The sequence below is a fragment of the Pelophylax lessonae genome, assembly GCF_965119305.1.
Source record: "Pelophylax lessonae genome assembly, chromosome: 10".
NCBI lineage: Eukaryota > Metazoa > Chordata > Amphibia > Anura > Ranidae > Pelophylax > Pelophylax lessonae.
The window spans coordinates 146,741,398-146,761,078 of NC_138777.1; positions in this window are offsets into that span (position 1 = coordinate 146,741,398).

The following is a 19,681-nucleotide window of genomic DNA, read 5'->3' on the forward strand; positions in this document are numbered from 1 at the left end:
GCTTAAGTAGTTAAGGTGCCCATCTAATAGTTTTTTGAAACTATCAATGCTCCCTGCTGATGTGACTGCTTGTGGAAGCAAATTCTACATCCTTACTGCTCTGACAGTGAAGAAACCCTCACATATTTTAAGGTTAAACAGTTTTTCCTCTAGTTTTAGTGAGTGGCCATGTGTCTTATTGCATTCCCTTTCTCTAAAAAGTTTGTTCCTTATGCTAGGGTCCTCACCAGTACAGTATTTGTACATTGATATCATATCCCCCCCTCAAGCGTCTCTTCTCCAGAGAGAATAAGTTCATTGCTTGTAGTCTTTCCTCATAGCCGATGTCCTCCATTCCCCTAATTATTTTTGTTGCCCTTCTCTGGACTCTCTCCAATTCCAGCACATCCTTCCTGAGGACCGGTGCCCAGAACTGGACAGCATACTCCAGATGTGGCCGGACCAGAGCCTTGTAGAGTGGGAGAATAATCTCTTTATTTCTGGAGTGAATCCCCTTTTTTATACATGCCAGTATTCTGTTGGCTTTGCTTGCAGTGGCTTGGCTTAGTTTATTATCATCCGCAAATACCGAGATTGTGCTAGATATCCCCTCCTCTAGATCATTTATGAATAAATTAAACAAGATTGGTCCCAGGACAGAACCTTGGGGGACCCCACTTTCCACACCTGCCCAATCTGAGTACTCCCCATTTTTTACCACCCTCTGGACTCTCCCCTGGAGCCAGTTCTCTATCCAGGTACTCACGCTATGGTCCATAACTACATTCCTTAGTTTGTGCCGTAAGCTTTTGTGGGGAACGGTGTCAAAGGCCTTTGCAAAGTCCAGATACACCACATCCACAGGCTTACCTTTATCTAGGTGGCAGCTCACTTTATCGTAGAAGGTTAATAGATTGGTTTGGCAAGAACGATTTTTCATGAATCCATGCTGATTACTACTAATAATACCGTTTTCATTACTAAAGTCTTGTATATGATTCCTTAACATCCCCTCCAAAATCTTGCAGACTACTGATGTTAGGCTGACCGGCCTATAGTTACCCGGGATATATCTCAGCCCTTTTTTAACCTCCCTGGCGGTATCCCCGAACGTGACTCGGGGTGGATTTTTTAGTCTAGGATCGGTATCCCCAAGTCACGCTCGGGGTAGATGTGCAGAGAGCGCAGCGGTGTCTCTTACCTTCTCCTGGCGATCCAGCGATGATCTCTCATTGCTGTGACCGCCAGTCGAGATCCCCACCGCTCGTCCATCGGTATGATGACTTCCTAGTTCCGTTCCCTGCAGCAGCAATGCTGCATGGGAGCGGAACTGGGAGGGAAATTCAAACGTTGCACAAAACACAAACACATAACACATTTTATATTATATATATACACATATATATATGTGTGTGTGTGTATATATATATGTATATATGTATATATATATATATATATATATATGCACACACACATATATATATATATATATATATATACAAACATATATATATATATATATATACACACATATATATAATATATAACGCATGAATTATAATCTAATCAATAATATAATTTTATTATATATATTATATATTATATAATAAAATTATATTATTGATTCGATTATAATTCATGTGTTTCAAATTTATCACATCTGGGATGTCTACTAGACTCTTGTTTTGGTCAGGTTTAAGTCAGTAATTACTAAGAATTGTAGGCCTATAATACATAACGCCAAATTTCCAATGAAAAAAATTGTACCGCTTTTGATACATAATTCCTGACATAATCATACCGCCAGGGAGGTTAAATATTGGTACCACGATGGCTTTTTTCCAATAAGCTGGCACCATACCCGTCTGTAGGCTTTCCTTAAAGATCAGGAATAATGATCTGGCAATCACCTGGCTGAGCTCTTTAAGAACGCACGGGTGCAAGCCATCTGGTCCAAGTGATTTATTTATGTTAAGTTTCTCTAGTTTAGTTCTAAGTCTATCTTCTGTTAGCCATGGTGGTACTTCCTGAGGTGTATTATTCAGTTTAGCCTTACAAGCTGGGTTAGTGTAGCCCCCCCAATTCTTTTGTGAAGACTGAAGAGAAGAAATTATTTAACACTTCCGCCTTTTCTCTGTCCTCTGTGGCCATATTTCCCTTGTGGTCTTTTATGGGGCCAATGTGTTCTGGCCTCACTTTCTTACTGTTTATATACTTAAAGAATTTCTTGGGGTTCTTTTTACTCTCTTCCGCTATATGTCTCTCGTGTTCTATTTTAGCCTCCTTGATTTCGTCTTTACATATCTTATTACACTCTTTGTAATGCTTGAATGCTGCCAATGATCCCTCAGTCTTGTATTTTCTGAAGGCCTTTTCTTTAGTTTTAATATGCATTTTTATGGTGGAGTTTAGCCACCCAGGGTTCAGTTTTGCTCTTTTAAATGTATTTCCCTTTGGAATGCACTGGCCAATCCCTTTGGTTAGTATTCTCTTAAAGCACTCCCATTTTTCCTATGTGTTCTTTGTACCCAGGGTTCTGTCCCATTTGATATTTTCTAGCAGAGAGCGCAGTTTTGGGAAATTGGCTCTTTTGAAATTCAGCGTCCTTATATTACCCTTGTGTTTCCTATTACTATGATAAATACTGAATCTAATTTACTGAAACTAATTGACCTATGGTCACTGTTTCCTAAGTTGCCCTGTATTTCTATATCCGTGAGCAGGTCTGTATTGTTGGTAATCAGTAGGTCAAGCACTGCATTGTTTCTTTTTGGTGCGCTCACCATCTGACCCATAAAATTGTCCTGCAAAACATTTAGGAACTGTCGAGTCTTGGATGAAGGCGCAGTTCCTTCTGCCCAGTCTATATCTGGATAATTAAAGTCCCCCATTATAATGCCATTTCCCATCCTTGCTGCCAATCCATAGTTACATAGTTACATATAGTAGGTGAGGTTGAATAAAGACAATAGTCCATCCAGTTCAACCTGTGTAGGTGTGTGTGGCTGTAATCATCTCACATAGCCCTGAATGTTATATCCCTGAGCAGGTCTGTATTGTTGGTAATTAGTAGGTCTAGTACCGCATTGTTTCTTGTCGGTGCGTTCACCATCTGACCCATGAAATTGTCCTGCAAAACATTTAGGATATGTGAAACCAGAGCGCTAAAAACCTCCAACACAGGGGATGGGTATGATGAGTCAATTAAAAAAGCAAGGAGAAGGGGGAGGGAGGGGGGGGGGGAGGGAAAGGGACAAAAGCAAAACACTAAATAAAGCTGATGGAATAAATTTACTGTATTGTATGGGATCGACGTGTAGTCAGAAAGGAGTAGTCCTCACCTGAAGCACCTGAAGAAAGAGCGCGCCGGGTACATCGACCCGCGCATGCTCAGAAACGCGTCGTGCCTGCCGTTCCTTTGCTGTTTGAACTCACCACCCCTGGTGACGGGAGAGCGTCCATCCATCCACGGAACCTTGCAGCCGTCGGTCACTTCCATCTGACCGCTCATCGTACACTGAGGTGGGAGGCTGCCGGCTTTTTTTCCTCCCATTAAACATCTACTCAGCCACGGACGGCGCTTTGGATTGGACATCACCATCTCCCTCCCCCCAGAGGATGTTTTAAAGATCTGATGATGTTACACAGCCTGACTTTCACTTATGTCTTGTGAGTTACCACACACATTGCTTCTTATGTATTATTAAACTGTCTACACTTAGCTTCTCCTTTTTGTTTTTTTGTTTTTTTTTTTTTTTGCAAAACATTTAGGAACTGCCGAGCCTTGGCTGAATGCGCGGTTCCTTCTGCCCAGTCTATATATGGATAATTAAAGTCCCCCATTATAATGACATTTCCCATCCTTGCTGCCAATCCTATCTGTAAAAGGAGGTCCGCCTCCCCCTCCTCCCTCTGGTTGGGGGGCCTATAGCTTACACCCAATATTACCTTCCCTATAGTGCCTTCCCTTTGAAGTTCTACCCATAGGGATTCTGCCTCGTCCATAGCTCCATTATTAATATCATCCCTCATATTTACCTGTACACTGATCTTAATATACAGACATGCTCCTCCCCCTTTTTTACCTTCTCTATCCCTGCAATAAAGGGAATATCCCTGAATGGTCGCCATCCAATCATGAGAGCTGTCGAGCCAAGTCTCTGTTATCCCCACTATGGTCAAATGCATCACATAATCCGCTTGTGGATCCATGTGTTTCGCTATAAAAGCTTCCTCAGAATCCAGATATAGTGTACAAGTCAGACAGATTCTCACAATCATGATCTCTAAAACAGACAACAATATAATTCAATATACAACATATACAAACATGTCAAATAGACAATGATATTATCCCAAAATAAATATAGTGTTCCATAACAGCAGCAAGGGGGGAAAAAAAGGGGGGGGGAGGGGGGTAGTGAGGAGTCAGGCTGCAGTAAATCAAAGGGGGAGGACTTCAAAATTTTGAAGGACGGGGGAAGGGGAAAGAACAACTATCACAAATCCTAGATACAAGCATATATGTCTGTTTTCACCAATCGGTACAAGTTAAACAATAGACTACATCCATGAATAGTAGCAGGTGATGACACCTAAACCTCTATGTATAGATAGGCTAGAATATACAGAATCTTGAATACCCACAATATACGAGAAAGGATACAAGTGATGATGCAATGGAAATGGAGTGCAATATATTACAGTGAGAAGGCAATAATCGCTGAGGAACCCACAAATTGGGTAATATAAGTGACAGAGGTACTAAAAATTTGTAAATTGAAAAAAGGAAAGCAGCGGGGGGGGGGGGGGGGAGTGATAGACCCAAGATGTAACCAAGTGATATGCATTTTTAGTAACTCTGTCACTTATATTACCCGATTTGTGGGTATATATTGCTTTTGCATCTCTTGATACCAACTGGCACTATTGAGGCCATGGCAAGGACTGAACTCTGGCAGTAGGCAAGCTCAAGTATGAACTCCAGCACCAAAGGTTCTGGTAAGGATGAGGTAATCATTAGGATTGATTTACTAAAGATAAATAGGTTGTTCGGCTTCCAAAGAAATTGTCCTTCGCTTAGTCAAGGAAAATTCACATCGCAAAGAATACCTAATCACATGCAAGGAAAATAAAAAAAAAACAGTATTTTAGCTTGCACATGATTGGATGATAAAGGTCTGCAGAGTTTCACCTAATTCGCTAAACTAAGAGAAAAGTCCCTCGCAAAGTAACAGCCTATTTGTCATTCGTAAATAAACTTTAATAAAGCTGCACTCCTTGCTAAAGTCAAAGCCAGGCGTCTCCAAACTATGACCCTCCAGTTGTTCAGGAACTGCAATTCCAGTCATGTCTGGGAATGTTAGAGTTTTACAATGCCTCATGAGACATGTAGTTCCGCAGCAGCTGGAGGGCCGTAGTTTGGAGATCCCTGGTCTTAGCCAACATTTTGCTCAAAATATCCTCTGCTATGCTCAAAATATCCTCTGCTATTCCCACTGCTTTTCAGTAGGTGCAGGGAAGAGCTATATAATAGGTCTATTCTTTTTTCATGTTTTTTCTCAGGTATGAATCGGCAATGGGGGATATACTCTGAAAGTTATATAATGGGATTTCTGGCCATTGGAGTGGGATTCTTCCTTTTAATTATACCTGAAGACTGGAGGTATTACATTTGTTTGGCACCAAAAGAGCAAAGTCCTCAAGATGAAGGCAATGATGAAACAAAGAGCAAGGGGAGTCTTTCAGCCATTTAAAGGTTTATAGCACACTTGTAGCTATATTTAATGGAGAATGAAACTATTTAAGGAGGTGGAGAATTTACATCCTTTGTATATCTTTAGTATAACCCAATGGGTTTGCCTAAAATGACATCAACCTGACAGCATTTCCAGAAACCCCTTTGCTATGGTCTTTAATAAAATATATCCTTAGGCTGTATTTAAACCCAAAACACATAATCTAATACACTGAACAAAATTATAAACGCAACACTTTTATTTTTGCCCCCATTTTTCATGAGCCAAACTCAAAGATCTAAGACTGTTTCTCAGTACACAAAAGGAAGATTTCTCTCAAAAATGTTTCACAAATCTGTCTAAATCTGTGTTAGTGAGCACTTCTCCTTTGCCAAGGTAATCCATCCACCTCCCAGGTGTGGCATATCAAGATGCATATTAGACAGAATGATTATTGCACAGGTATGCCTTAGGCGTTGGCCACAATAAAAAAGGCCACTCTAAAATGTGCAGTTTTATTGCACAGCACAATGCCACAGATGTCACAGGTTTTGAGGGAGCGTGCATTTGACATGCTGACTGCAGGAATGTCCTCCAGAGCTGTTGCCCGTGAATTGAATGTTTATTTCTCTACCATAAGCCGTCGCCAAAGGCGTTTCAGAGAATTTGGCAGTACATCCAACCGGCCTCACAACCACAGACCATGTGTAACCACACCAGCCCAGGACCTCCACATCCAGCATCTTTACCTCCAAGATCGTCTGAGACCAGCTAACCCTGACAGCTGTTGCAACAATCGGTTTGCCAAACCTGTGAGGTGGATAGATTATCTCAGCAAAGAAGAAGTACTCACTAACACAGATTTAGACAGATTTGTGAACAATATTTGAGAAACATAGGTCTTTTGTGTACATAGAAATGTCTTAGATCTTTGAGTTCAGCTCATTGAAAATGGGGGCAAAAACAAAAGTGTTGCGTTTATAATTTTGTTCAGTGTATATTGGAGATTACCATTCCTTTGATGTAGTTACATAGTTACATAGTTGGTGAGGTTGAATAAAGACAAAAGTCCATCCAGTTCAACCTGTGTAGATGTGTGTGGCTGTAATCATCTTGCATACCCCTGAATGTTCTGATCCTTGAGATGTACGTCTAAGAGTCTTTTGAAAGCCACCATACTACCCGCAGAAACCACCTCATGTGGTAGAGAATTCCACAATCTTGTAGCCCTAACAGTAAAGAACCCCCCACGTTGTCTGAGGTTAAAACGCTTCTCCTCTAATCGCATTGTATGCCCCCGAGTTCTCATGCAATTCCTTCGACTGAACAGCTTTTTTTCTAAGCCTAGATCCCCATTTAGATATTTAAAAATTGCTATCATGTCCCCCCTCAGGCGTCTCTTCTCCAGGGAGAATAAATCAAGCGATTGCAGACGCTCCTCATAATCAAGGTCCTCCAATCCCCTAATTAGTTTAGTTGCCCTTCTCTGGACTCTCTCCAGCTCCAACACATCCCTTCTGAGGACTGGTGACCAGAACTGGACCGAATACTCCAGATGAGGTCGGACCAGAGTTTTGTAAAGTGGAAGGATTATAGTCTTATCTCTGGAATACATCCCTTTCTTTATGCATGCTAATATTCTGCTAGCCTTGGCAGCTGCCGCTTGACATTGCATGCTGTTGCCTAGTCTATCATCAACCAAGACTCCCAGATCCTTCTCCATTTTTGATTCTCCCAAGGGTTCCCCTCCTAACGTGTATTGTGCTTTTATGTTTCTAGTCCCCAAGTGTAAAACCTTACATTTCTCCACGTTAAACCTCATTTGCCATGTCTTTGCCCACTCCGTTATTTTGTCCAGGTCATTCTGTAGGATATCTGCTTCATGCTGTGCTGTTATTGCCCTGCCTAATTTTGTGTCATCTGCAAAAACTGATATTGAACTACTGATCCCGTCCTCAATGCTGTTTATGAATAAATTGAACAAGGTTGGTCCTAGGACTGAGCCTTGGGGGACCCCGCTTACTACCTCAGACCAGTCTGAGTAAGTGCTGTTTATTACCACCCTTTGGACACGCCCTTTTAGCCAGTTCCATATCCAAGAGCAAACCCTGCTGTCGATACCTGCAGACCTTATTTTATAAATTAAGTGCTTATAGGGAACTGTATCAAACGCCTTAGCAAAATCTAGGTACACCACATCCAATGGTCTGCCCCTATCTAGCTCACAGCTCACCTCCTCGTAGAATGTTAAGAGATTGGTTTGACAAGAACGCCCATTTGTAAACCCGTGCTGGTTACTACTGATGATGCTGTTGTCCTTAGCAAACTCTACGATATAGTCCCTTATCATCCCCTCCAGAAGTTTACATACTACTGATGTCAGACTGACAGGCCTATAATTTCCCGGTATATGCCTCTGACCCTTTTTGAATATCGGAATCACATTAGCTTTCCTCCACTCCCCTGGTACATCTCCTGTCCTAATACTGTCCGCAAAGATCAGGAACAGTGGTCTGGATATAACCTTACTGAGTTCCTTGAGTACTCTCGGATGTACGCCATCCGGGCCTGGTGATTTGTTTGTGTTGAGTTTATCCAGCCTTTCCCTGATTTCACCCTCTGTTAGCCATAGTGGCAAGTCCTGTGTATTACTACTAACCACACAGTCATGGTCAGTGTACCCCTCCGATTCCTGTGTAAAGACTGATGAGAAAAAAGCATTCAGCACGGTTGCTTTTTCAGTGTCCTCTGTAACCATCCTCCCATCATTGTTAATTATGTGTGCAATATGCTCTGCCCTAGTTTTTTTGCTGTTGATATACTTAAAGAATTTCTTTGGGTTTTTTTTGCTATCCTCCGCTATTTGTCTCTCAAAGTCTATTTTAGCCATCTTGATTTTGTGTTTACACTTCCTATTTGCCTCCTTGTATTGGTCAAAAGCCAATACTGTGCCCTCTGATTTATATTTCCTGAAGGCCAATTTTTTTCCCCTAATAAGTTTTTTAACGCTCCGGTTTAGCCAGCCAGGTTTGGCTTTGTCCCTTCTAAATTTATTTCCCATAGGAATGCACTGCAAGATGCCTTTGCTTAATATGTTCCTAAAGCATTCCCATTTTTCCTCTGTGGTCAGGGATCCCAGGGTTCGGTCCCAGTTTACCCTTTCCATCAACAAGTACAATTTTGGAAAGTTTGCCCTTCTGAAGTTAAGGGTTCTTATGTTCCCCACTTGCCTTGCTAGATTGTTATTTACGCTAAATGTGATCATCCTGTGATCGCTAGAGCCCAGGTTGTCCTGGACTCCTACCTCCGAGATTAGGTCTGGGTCATTAGTGATCAATAGATCCAGGATTGTGTTTTCTCTGGTAGGGGAATCCACCAACTGTGACATGTAATTATCCTGTAAGGTTTCCGTGAATTGACGGCCCTTATGTGAGTGTGTAGTCCCCTCTCCCCAGTCAATGTCGGGAAAATTGAAGTCCCCCAATATGATGACTGATCCTAGCTTTGCCACTTTACCCAAAAGTGCTAAAAATTCCAGCTCTACCTCCTCCCCTTGTTTAGGTGGCCTATAGCAAACCCCCACAATTACTATTCCCTTTTCTCCTTCCCTATGGAGTTCTACCCACACGGATTCTAACTCCATACTCATCCCTTCCGTAATGTCACTCCTCTCTATCACCCTTACATTATTCTTGACGTAGAGACATACCCCTCCCCCTCTTTTTCCTACCCTGTCCTTCCGGTACACTGAATACCCTTGGATATTTGCCAGCCAGTCATGTGAGGGGTCGAACCAAGTCTCCGTTATTCCCACTAGGTCTATGTCCTCCTCATGTACTAACATTTCCAACTCATCCATTTTATTAGCTAGGCTCCTGGCATTAGCATATACCCCTCTTAGTTTTACGGAAGTTAAACGTGATTGGTTATGTTTATTCCTGTTTGGTCCGCGGTTCTCCCGCACAGACCTACCAATAGACGTTGTGGACCTACTGTCGCTGCTGACCCTACAACTGCCTTCAGTCCTTTGCTCCCTCCTAACTGACTCTACTTCTGAGCCCTCCCCCCCGTCTCCTAGTTTAAAAGCTCCTCCAACTTGGTGGCCATCTTTCTCCCCAAAAGAGCTGTACCGCCCCCATTAAGGTGCAGCCCATCCTTACTAAAGAGCCGGTAGCCGACTGAGAAGTCAGCCCAGTTCTCCAGGAACCCAAACCCCTCCTTCCTACACCAATTCCTCAGCCACTTGTTAAGTTCCCTAATCTCCTTCTGCCTCTCCTGTGTGGCTCGAGGTACAGGCAGTATTTCAGAGAAAACCACCTTGGAGGTCCTTTTCCTCAATCTATTACCTAAGTCCCTGAAATCATTCTTAAGGATCCTCCACCTACCTTTAACTTTGTCATTAGTGCCCACATGCACCATGACCGCTGGGTCATCCCCAGCCCCGCACAACAATCTGTCTGCCAGATCTGCGATATGCCGAAAGCGGGCGCCCGGTAAACAACATACTGTTCGGTTCACGAGATCTTTTTTACAGATTGCCCTCTCTGTCCTCTTGATAATTGAGTCCCCAACTACCACAACCTTTCTAACCTTTCCTGAGTTACGGCCCCCCTTCTTCCTGGAGCCGACCCCCCCCTGGCAGCTGGGGGAGGGCGCATGCTCCAGCACTGCCACCCCTGAGTTGATATCCCCCTCAACCTGCAACTCGGCAAACATGTTGGGGTCTATCAACTCAGGACTGGCCTCCCTGACACTCCTCCCCCTAACATTCCTAACAGTCACCTAGCTGCGTACCTCTGCTGCTTGCGTCTCCTCCATTCCTCCCTCCTCTATGCTGACCCCTGCCAGCGCCTGATGGGTAAAGTCCAAGCTCCTTTCCAGGTTGTAGATGCCACGCAGTCTTGTCACTGTGTTCTTTAGATCCACGATGTGGGCTTCCAGAGCAACAAGTCGCTCACATCTTGTACAGCAGTATTCGTCCTCGATTGGATCATCAAGGAACGCATACATGCCGCAAGAAGTGCACTGAGTGGCATCCCCAATCCTGTCGGACATTATTACCCACTACTCTATGGGGATACTGTTAACGACCTGCTCTTCCTTACCTACCCTACCTCTAACTTCCCTGGTACTAAACCTGGGGTACTCACCAGTCGCTAAGATACTTACCAGTCGCAAAGATAGCACAGACGCAAAGATACTCACCAGTCGCAAAGATAGCACAGACGCAAAGATACTCACCAGTCGCAAAGATACTCACCAGTCGCACAGATACTCACCAGTCGCAAAGAATCTCTCCCGCAAGATACTCACCAGTCGCAAGATACTCACCAGTCGCAAGATACTCACCAGTCGCAAAGATACTCACCAGTCGCAAAGAATCTCTCCCGCAAGATACTCACCAGTCGCAAGATACTCACCAGTCGCAAGATACTCACCAGTCGCAAAGATACTCACCAGTCGCAAAGATACTCACCAGTCGCAAAGATACTCACCAGTCGCAGATACTCACCAGTCGTAAAGAATCTCACCAGTCGCAAAGAATCTCACCAGTCGCAAAGAATCTCACCAGTCGCAGATACTCACCAGTTGCAAATATACTCACCAGTCGCAAATATACTCACCAGTCGCAAGATACTCACCAGTCGGTCAGTCGCAGAGCACCGTCGGTCAGTCGCAGAGCAGTCTGTCAGTCACAGAGCAGTCTGTCAGTCGCAGAGCAGTCTGTCAGTCGCTGAGCAGTCTGTCAGTCGCTGATGGTCGCAAGCAAGGTCAGTCAGTCACAGATCCCTAAGTGGTCAGTCAGTCACAGATCCCTATGGTCAGTCAGTCACAGGTCTGTTAGTCAGTCACAATCCCAAGCACCGTCACACAGGAATAATGACCCAGCTGCAGAGATACTCACCAGTCGCCGCTGCTCCTCCTCCCCTGCTTCCGGGAACACTCGCCTCCTCAATACTGTGCGATGTCCGTCCTCCACCGCCGTCCACTGCCGCAGCTTTCAGTCCCGGTCCCGCCGCTCTTTGTCCCGGTCCCGCAGCCGCCGCTTACCGTCCCGGTCCCGCAGCCGCCGCTCTCTGTCCTGGTCCCCTGCACCCGCGCCGGCTTCTAGTGACCTAGTGCGGCTCCCCCGCACGTGTCACCCGGCTCTCCTCCACGCTCTCCTCCACACAGCTCTCCTCGCAGCTGCTGCTGCTGCTTGCTCCTCCCACACTGCTTCCGTGCACTTCCTGTTTCCACCTCCAATGTCCTCCAATGTGTGGCTCAGGTGGCTCAGTTACTCATGTAGTGGTTGCATTCTTTTTTTTTTTTTTAAGCTTCTCCCCTTTAGTTTCATCTGCTAATCCTGCAATTAACACACTTTCTGACACTTCATGGCTAAACCTATTTTTTCCTTTGTGTCCATGGAAGTAGCTATGAATAGTGATGGATGAACATCGGCCGTCGTGGTTCGCGAAACGCCAGACTTGAATTTTCTCAAAAATCCGCAAACCGCAATCTCGCAGTGGGCCCCATTGACTTTAATGGGAGGCGAACTTTAAAAACCTTTAGGTCATATTTGCAGCCACAAAAGACGTACTAGCTGTGCACAAATAGTCCCAGCACATGGACAATGTCATAACATAAGTATTGCAATTGAAAAAGTTGCCCTAATTTTTTATTTTTTTTTTACAGCAAAAATATGTATATTTTTTTCATAAATCAGCCAGAACTGACAGCAGCCGGTAAATACATTGTCTAATACATATAGGGTCCATTCACACATCTGTAAAATGGGTCCGCATCCATTCCACAATTTGGCGGAACCTTTCCAGACACATTGTTTTTCATTTCCAGTCTGAAAAATTTGGCATTCACAGGATAAAGAAGTAAGTGTCGGCCATTCCAGACCCCAAAAATTAGCCCACATGCATTTACCTGACAGCTAAGAACGTAGTATTCTGTGGCTGAAGGTACATTAGGCATTCACACAGTATACAGAAGTAAGTGTCGGCCTGTATAGGCCCCAAAAATTAGCCCACATGGGTTTAAATGACAGCAAAGAAAGTAGTGTATTTGATGGCTGGAGGTACAGTAGGCATTCACAGTATACAGAAGTAAGTGGCGGCCTGTATAGGCTGCAAAAATTAGCTCACATGGGTTGAACTGACAGCAAAGAACGTAGTATTTGATGGCTAGAAGTACAGTAGGCATTCACAGTACACAGAACAGTAAGTGTCGGCCTGTATAGGCTGCAAAAATTAGCTCACATGGGTTGAACTGACAGCAAAGAACTTAGGTTTTGATGGCTAGAGGTACAGTAGGCGTTCACAGTATACAGAAGTAAGTGTCGGCCTGTATGGCAGCAAAAATGAGCTCACATGGGTTGAACTGACAGCAAAGAACGTAGTATATGATGGCTAGAGGTACAGTAGGCGTTCACACAGTATACAGAAGTAAGTGTCGGCCTGTATAGGCTGCAAAAATGAACTCACATGGGTTGAACTGACAGCAAAGAACGTAGTATATGATGGCTAGAGGTACAGTAGGCATTCACAGTACACAGAACAGTAAGTGTCGGCCTGTATAGGCTGCAAAAATTAGCTCACATGGGTTGAACTCACAGCAAAGAACGTAGTGTATTTGATGGCTGGAGGTACAGTAGGCATTCACAGTATACAGAAGTAAGTGGCGGTCTGTATAGGCTGCAAAAATTAGCTCACGTGGGTTGAACTGACAGCAAAGAACGTAGTATTTGATGGCTAGAGGTACAGTAGGCATCCACAGTACACAGAACAGAAAGTGTCGGCCTGTATAGGCTGCAAAAATGAGCTCACATGGGTTAAACTGACAGCAAAGAACTTAGGTTTTGATGGCTAGAGGTACAGTAGGCGTTCACAGTATACAGAAGTAAGTGGCGGCCTGTATAGGCGGCAAAAATTAGCTCACATTGGTTGGACTGACAGCAAAGAACGTAGTATATGATGGCTAGAGGTACAGTAGGCATTCACAGTACACAGAACAGTAAGTGTCGGCCTGTATAGGCTGCAAAAATTAGCTCACATGGGTTGAACTGACAGCAAAGAGCGTAGTGTATTTGATGGCTGGAGGTACAGTAGGCATTCACAGTATACAGAAGTACGTGGCGGCCTGTATAGGCTCCAAAAATTAGCTCACATGGGTTGAACTGACAGCAAAGAACTTGGTCTTTGATGGCTAGAGGTACAGTAGGCGTTCACAGTATACAGAAGTAAGTGTTGGCCTGTATAGGCTGCAACAATTAGCTCACATGGGTTGAGCTGACAGCAAAGAATGTAGTATATGATGGCTAGAGGTACAGTAGGCATTCACAGTACACAGAACAGTAAGTGTCGGCCTGTATAGGCTGCAAAAATTAGCTCACATGGGTTGAACTGACAGCAAAGAACGTAGTGTATTTGATGGCTGGAGGTACAGTAGGCATTCGCAGTATACAGAAGTAAGTGGCGGCCTGTATAGGCTCCAAAAATTAGCTCACATGGGTTGAACTGACAGCAAAGAACTTTGTTTTTGATGGCTAGAGGTACAGTAGGCGTTCACAGGATACATAAGTAAGTGTCGGCCTGTATAGGCTCCAAAAATTAGCCCACCTGGGTTTACCTGACAGGTAAGTATGTAGTATTCTGTGGCTGAAGGTACATTAGGCATTCACACAGTATACAGAAGTAAGTGTTGGCCTGTATCAGCCCCAAAAATTAGCCCACATGGGTTTAACTGACAGCAAAGAACGTAGTGTATTTGATGGCTAGAGGAACAGTAGGCATTCACAGTATACAGAAGTAAGTGGCGGCCTGTATAGGCTGAAAAAATTAGCTCACATGGGTTGAACTGACAGCAAAGAACTTAGATTTTTATGGCTAGAGGTACAGTAGGCATTCACAGTATACAGAAGTAAGTGGCGGCCTGTATAGGCTCCAAAAATTAGCTCACATGGGTTGAAATGACAGCAAAGAACGTAGTGTATTTGATGGCTAGAGGTACAGTAGGCTTTCACAGTATACAGAAGTAAGTGGCGGCCTGTATAGGTGGCAAAAGTGAGCTCACATGGGTTGAACTGACAGCAAAGAACTTAGTTTTTGATGGCTAGAGGTACGGTAGGCGTTCACAGTATACAAAAGTAAGTGTCGGCCTGTATAGGCTGCAAAAATTAGCCATTCAATGGACATGAAATGCCTTTTATGCCGCTATATTTAGCGAAGACAAGGACCAGGAATTGTTGTGGGTGGATGGCGGTCTGGCAGATATTTGCGGCCTGTGATGAGGAATTTCAATGAAACATGGTCTACTGGTGGTCACATGTGTTGAATTCCTCAGAGATACATGCCTCATTTATTTTTATAAATGTGAGGTGGTCTATACTGTCATGAGCTAGGCAAGTGCGCTTATCGGTCACGATCCCCCTTGCTGTGCTGAACTCACTTTCGGACAGGACACTGGACGGGGGGCAAGCTAACAGTTCCATTGCAAATTGTGCAAGCTCTGGCCAGAGGTCAAGCCTGCCCACCCAGTAGTCTAGGGGTTCATCACTCCTCAGAGCATCCACAGAGCAACCCGATGTAGTTGGACACCTGTCGGACATCTTTTTTTACGCTCCAACATTTGAGCCACAGAAGCCTGCCTTTTTCCAGAACAACATGACGACGGCATCATGGAAGGTGGAGTGTTGGACAACTGTGAGGAGACAGGAGAAGGAGAAGGAGAAGAGGCAGGACGGTGAGAGCATGGAGTGTGACTTTGTGGGTTTTGACGGTGTTGCTCCCACTGGGCTTGGTGATGGGATTTCAGGTGCCTTCTTAAGGCGGTTGTCCCTTGGTGAGTGCTGGGCTTACCGGGACTTATGCGTTGACTGCAAAGGCTGCAGATGGCAACACTGGTGTCAGCAACGGACACATTAACCACTTAAGCCCCGGAAGATTTTACCCCCTTCCTGACCAGGGCCTATTTTGCGATTCGGCACTGCGTGACTTTAACGGACAATTGCGCGGTCTGTGAAATTGACGTCCCTTTTTTCCCACAAACAGAGCTTTCTTTTGGGGGTATTTGATCACCTGTGCGATTTTTACTTTTTGGGCTATAAACAAAAAAACAGCGTACATTTAGAAAAAATAACAATATTGAACTTCCCCTGATGCCACAGCTGGGAGGCTATCCTTCCCCCCACCACATTCCACCCACCTCTAATCATCCCCTCAAAAGCGCTCCAGTCTTGTCCAGATATTAGAGTCACTACTCAGCTTGCATCCAATGTCTACAATTTTAGATGTGTGTCTATAATTCAGATATGTACTGAATGATTTAGCTTTATTATTAGGCTGCTCCTCTTCTCGCTCTCTGCACACTCGGCCCTCCTAATCTCTCTCTTCCTGCCTCCCTACTCCTCCTCCCCTTTCCCCCCTCCCCTATCTTTACCTACCCTCTTGCTCCCAATATTCCTATTCAAATCCCATTCTCCACATCGTGGGGGGGGCGCAGCACCTCTGACGATCTGATACCAGAAAGAGATGCCCTAGTGCATCCTTGCAAATACCCTACCCCCCCCCCCCCTCACGACCCACTTTTCACGGTTAATACATACCTATTTCATAATGCTTTACGGAACGTCAGAGACACCTGATGGTTTTGTTACGTTTGTTTGACTTTTTTGAGTTTCTGTAACTGCATGATGTTTTGTGCACAGTTGTTAACTTTTGAAATACGAATAAAAATTTTCTTAAAAAAAAAAAAAAAATAACAATATTTTTCACATTTTTTTATATGAAATTCCCCCCAAAAATGTAAAAATCTAATTTTTTTAACATTTGTGGCCAATTTGTTTTCTGTTACATATGTTTGGTAAAAAAATCGCAATAAGCGTATTTTGATTGGTTTGCGCAAAAGTTATTGCGTTTACTAACTAAGGGAAAGATTTCTGTAATTTTTGCTGTTTTTTTTATTTAACGAGTAATGGCGGCGATCTGCGATTTTTTTTGCGGGACTCCGACATTGCGGCAGACAGATCGGACCCTTGACTGACATTTTTGACACTTTTGGGGTTACCAGTGACATTACTACAGTAATCAGTGTTATACATATGCACTGTTACTGTAAAAATGACACTGGCAGGGAAGGGGTTAACTTTATTAGAGAGCAAGGGGTTAAGTGTGTCCCTAGGGGCGTGCTTCTAACTGTAAAGGGGTAAGGCTAGTGGTGTAACAACAGAGACATATGATCCTACATAGCAGGACCATATGATCTCTGTTATTACACAGGGGAGAATGACAGGCAGCTTTGTTTACATTAGCCGCCTGCCTTTCTCCCTCTCCACGGGAAAATCGCGAGTGACCGGCGGACATCGGGTCCGCCGGTGACTCGCGCAGACTGCTTAAGGAACGAGTGGGGGTGGGAGCGCGCCCCCAGTGGCACGCGCTCGCCCCCTAGAGCCTCATAGGCGAGCGACGTAGTACTACGTCACTTTGCCTTTGAGGGGCTGATCGCTGCAGTAAATAGTCGTGCGGCAGTTGGCAAGTGGTTAAAAAAAGCCCACACTGCGGAGACATGTGCCGGCGTCCTGGGAGCGCCAGATGTGACTGTACATGGTTGATGACTCGCTCCTGATCCATTTGCAGTCTGCTTTGTACCTCTTGTGCAATGCAAGTTCTGCCTGACTCTCCTTCCTATCTGCCGGTCCGTCAGTCCGCCAGTTCTACAAATAATTGGCCAGTAACTGTTGTCACTATGTGTAGCACTTTTTACACAGCAAGAGGCCAAATTTTTGCAGGACTAAAATACAATCTTAGAAAAGTATACTGTTAAATAACACCTCAATTCAATCTGTGGTATTGGGGGGCCACAGGTGTATCACACCAGTTCTACAAATAATTGGCCAGTAACTGTTGTCACTGTGTGTAGCACTTTTTACACAGCAAGAGGCCAAATTTTTGCAGGACTAAAATACACTCTTAGAAAATTATACTGTTAAATAACACCCCACTTCAATATGTGGTATTGGGGAGGGGGCATTGGTGTATCACACCAGTTCCAAAAATTTGCCAGAGAGTTTGGCGATGTGTGTACCAGACTTCACTCAGCAAATAAGGCAATATTGTTGCATGACACAAATACACTTGAAAAAGTTTACTCAGATAACACCCCACTTCAATATGTGGTATTGGGGGGGACAAAGGTTTATTACACCAGTTCTACAAATAATTGGCCAGTAACTGTTGTCACTGTGTGTAGCACTGTTAACACAGCAAGAGGCAATATTTTTGCAGGACTAAAATACACTCTTAGAAAATTATACTGTTAAATAACACCCCACTTCAATATGTGGTATTGGGGGGGCATTGGTGTATCACACCAGTTCCAAAAATTGGCCAGTGAGTTTGGCGCTATGTGTACCAGACTTCACTCAGCAAACGAGGCAATATTGTTGCATGACACAAATACACTTGAAAAAGTTTACTCAGAAAACACCCCACTTCAATATGTGGTATTGGGCGGGGGGGGGCATTGGTGTATCACACCAGTCCTAAAAGTTGGCCAGTGAGTTTGGCGCTTTGTGTACCAGACTTCATTCAGCAAACGAGGCAATATTGTTGCATGACACAAATACGCTTGAAAAGTTTACTCAGATAACACCCCACTTCAATATGTGGTATTGGGGGGGCATTGGTGTATCACACCAGTTCCAAAAATTGGCCAGTGAGTTTGGCGCTGTGTGTACCAGACTTCACTCAGCAAACTAGGCAATATTGCTTCATGACACAAATACACTTGAAAAAGTTTACTCAGATAACACCCCACTTCAATATGTGGTATTGGGGGGACAAAGGTTTATTACACCAGTTCTACAAATAATTGGCCAGTAACTGTTGTCACTGTCTGTAGCACTGTTTACACAGCAAGAGGCAACATTTTTGCAGGACTAAAAAAAACTCTTAAAAAATTATACTGTTAAATAACACCCCACTTCAATATGTGGTATTGGGGGACCACAGGTTTATCACACCAGTTCTACAAAAAATTGGCCAGTAACTGTTGTCACTATGTGTAGCACTGCTTACACAGCAAGAGGCCAAATTTTTGCAGGACTAAAATACACTCTTAGAAAATTATACTGTTAAATAACATCCCACTTCAATATGTGGTATTGGGGGGGGGGGGGGCAATACCACACCAGTAAACTTGAAAAAGTTTACTCAGATAACACCCCACTTCAATATGTGGTATTGGGGGGGGGGGGGCATTGGTGTATTACACCAGTTCCAAAAATTGTCCAGTGAGTTTGGCGCTGTGTGTACCAGATTTCACTCAGCAAACGAGGCAACATTTGTTGCATGACACAAATACACTTGAAAAAGTTTACTCAGATAACACCCCACTTCAATATGTAGTATTGGGGGGGCAATACACTTGGTATTGGGGGGACACAGGTTTATTACACCAGTTCTACAAATAATTGGCCAGTAACTGTTGTCACTGTCTGTAGCACTGTTTACACAGCAAGAGGCAACATTTTTGCAGGATCAAAATACACTCTTAGAAAATTATACTGTTAAATAACACCCCACTTCAATATGTGGTATTGGGGGACCACAGGTTTATCACACCAGTTCTACAAAAAATTGGCCAGTAACTGTTGTCACTATGTGTAGCACTGCTTACACAGCAAGAGGCCAAATTTTTGCAGGACTAAAATACACTCTTAGAAAATTATACTGTTAAATAACATCCCACTTCAATATGTGGTATTGGGGGGGGGGGGGGCAATACCACACCAGTAAACTTGAAAAAGTTTACTCAGATAACACCCCACTTCAATATGTGGTATTGGGGGGGGGGGGCATTGGTGTATTACACCAGTTCCAAAAATTGTCCAGTGAGTTTGGCGCTGTGTGTACCAGATTTCACTCAGCAAACGAGGCAACATTTGTTGCATGACACAAATACACTTGAAAAAGTTT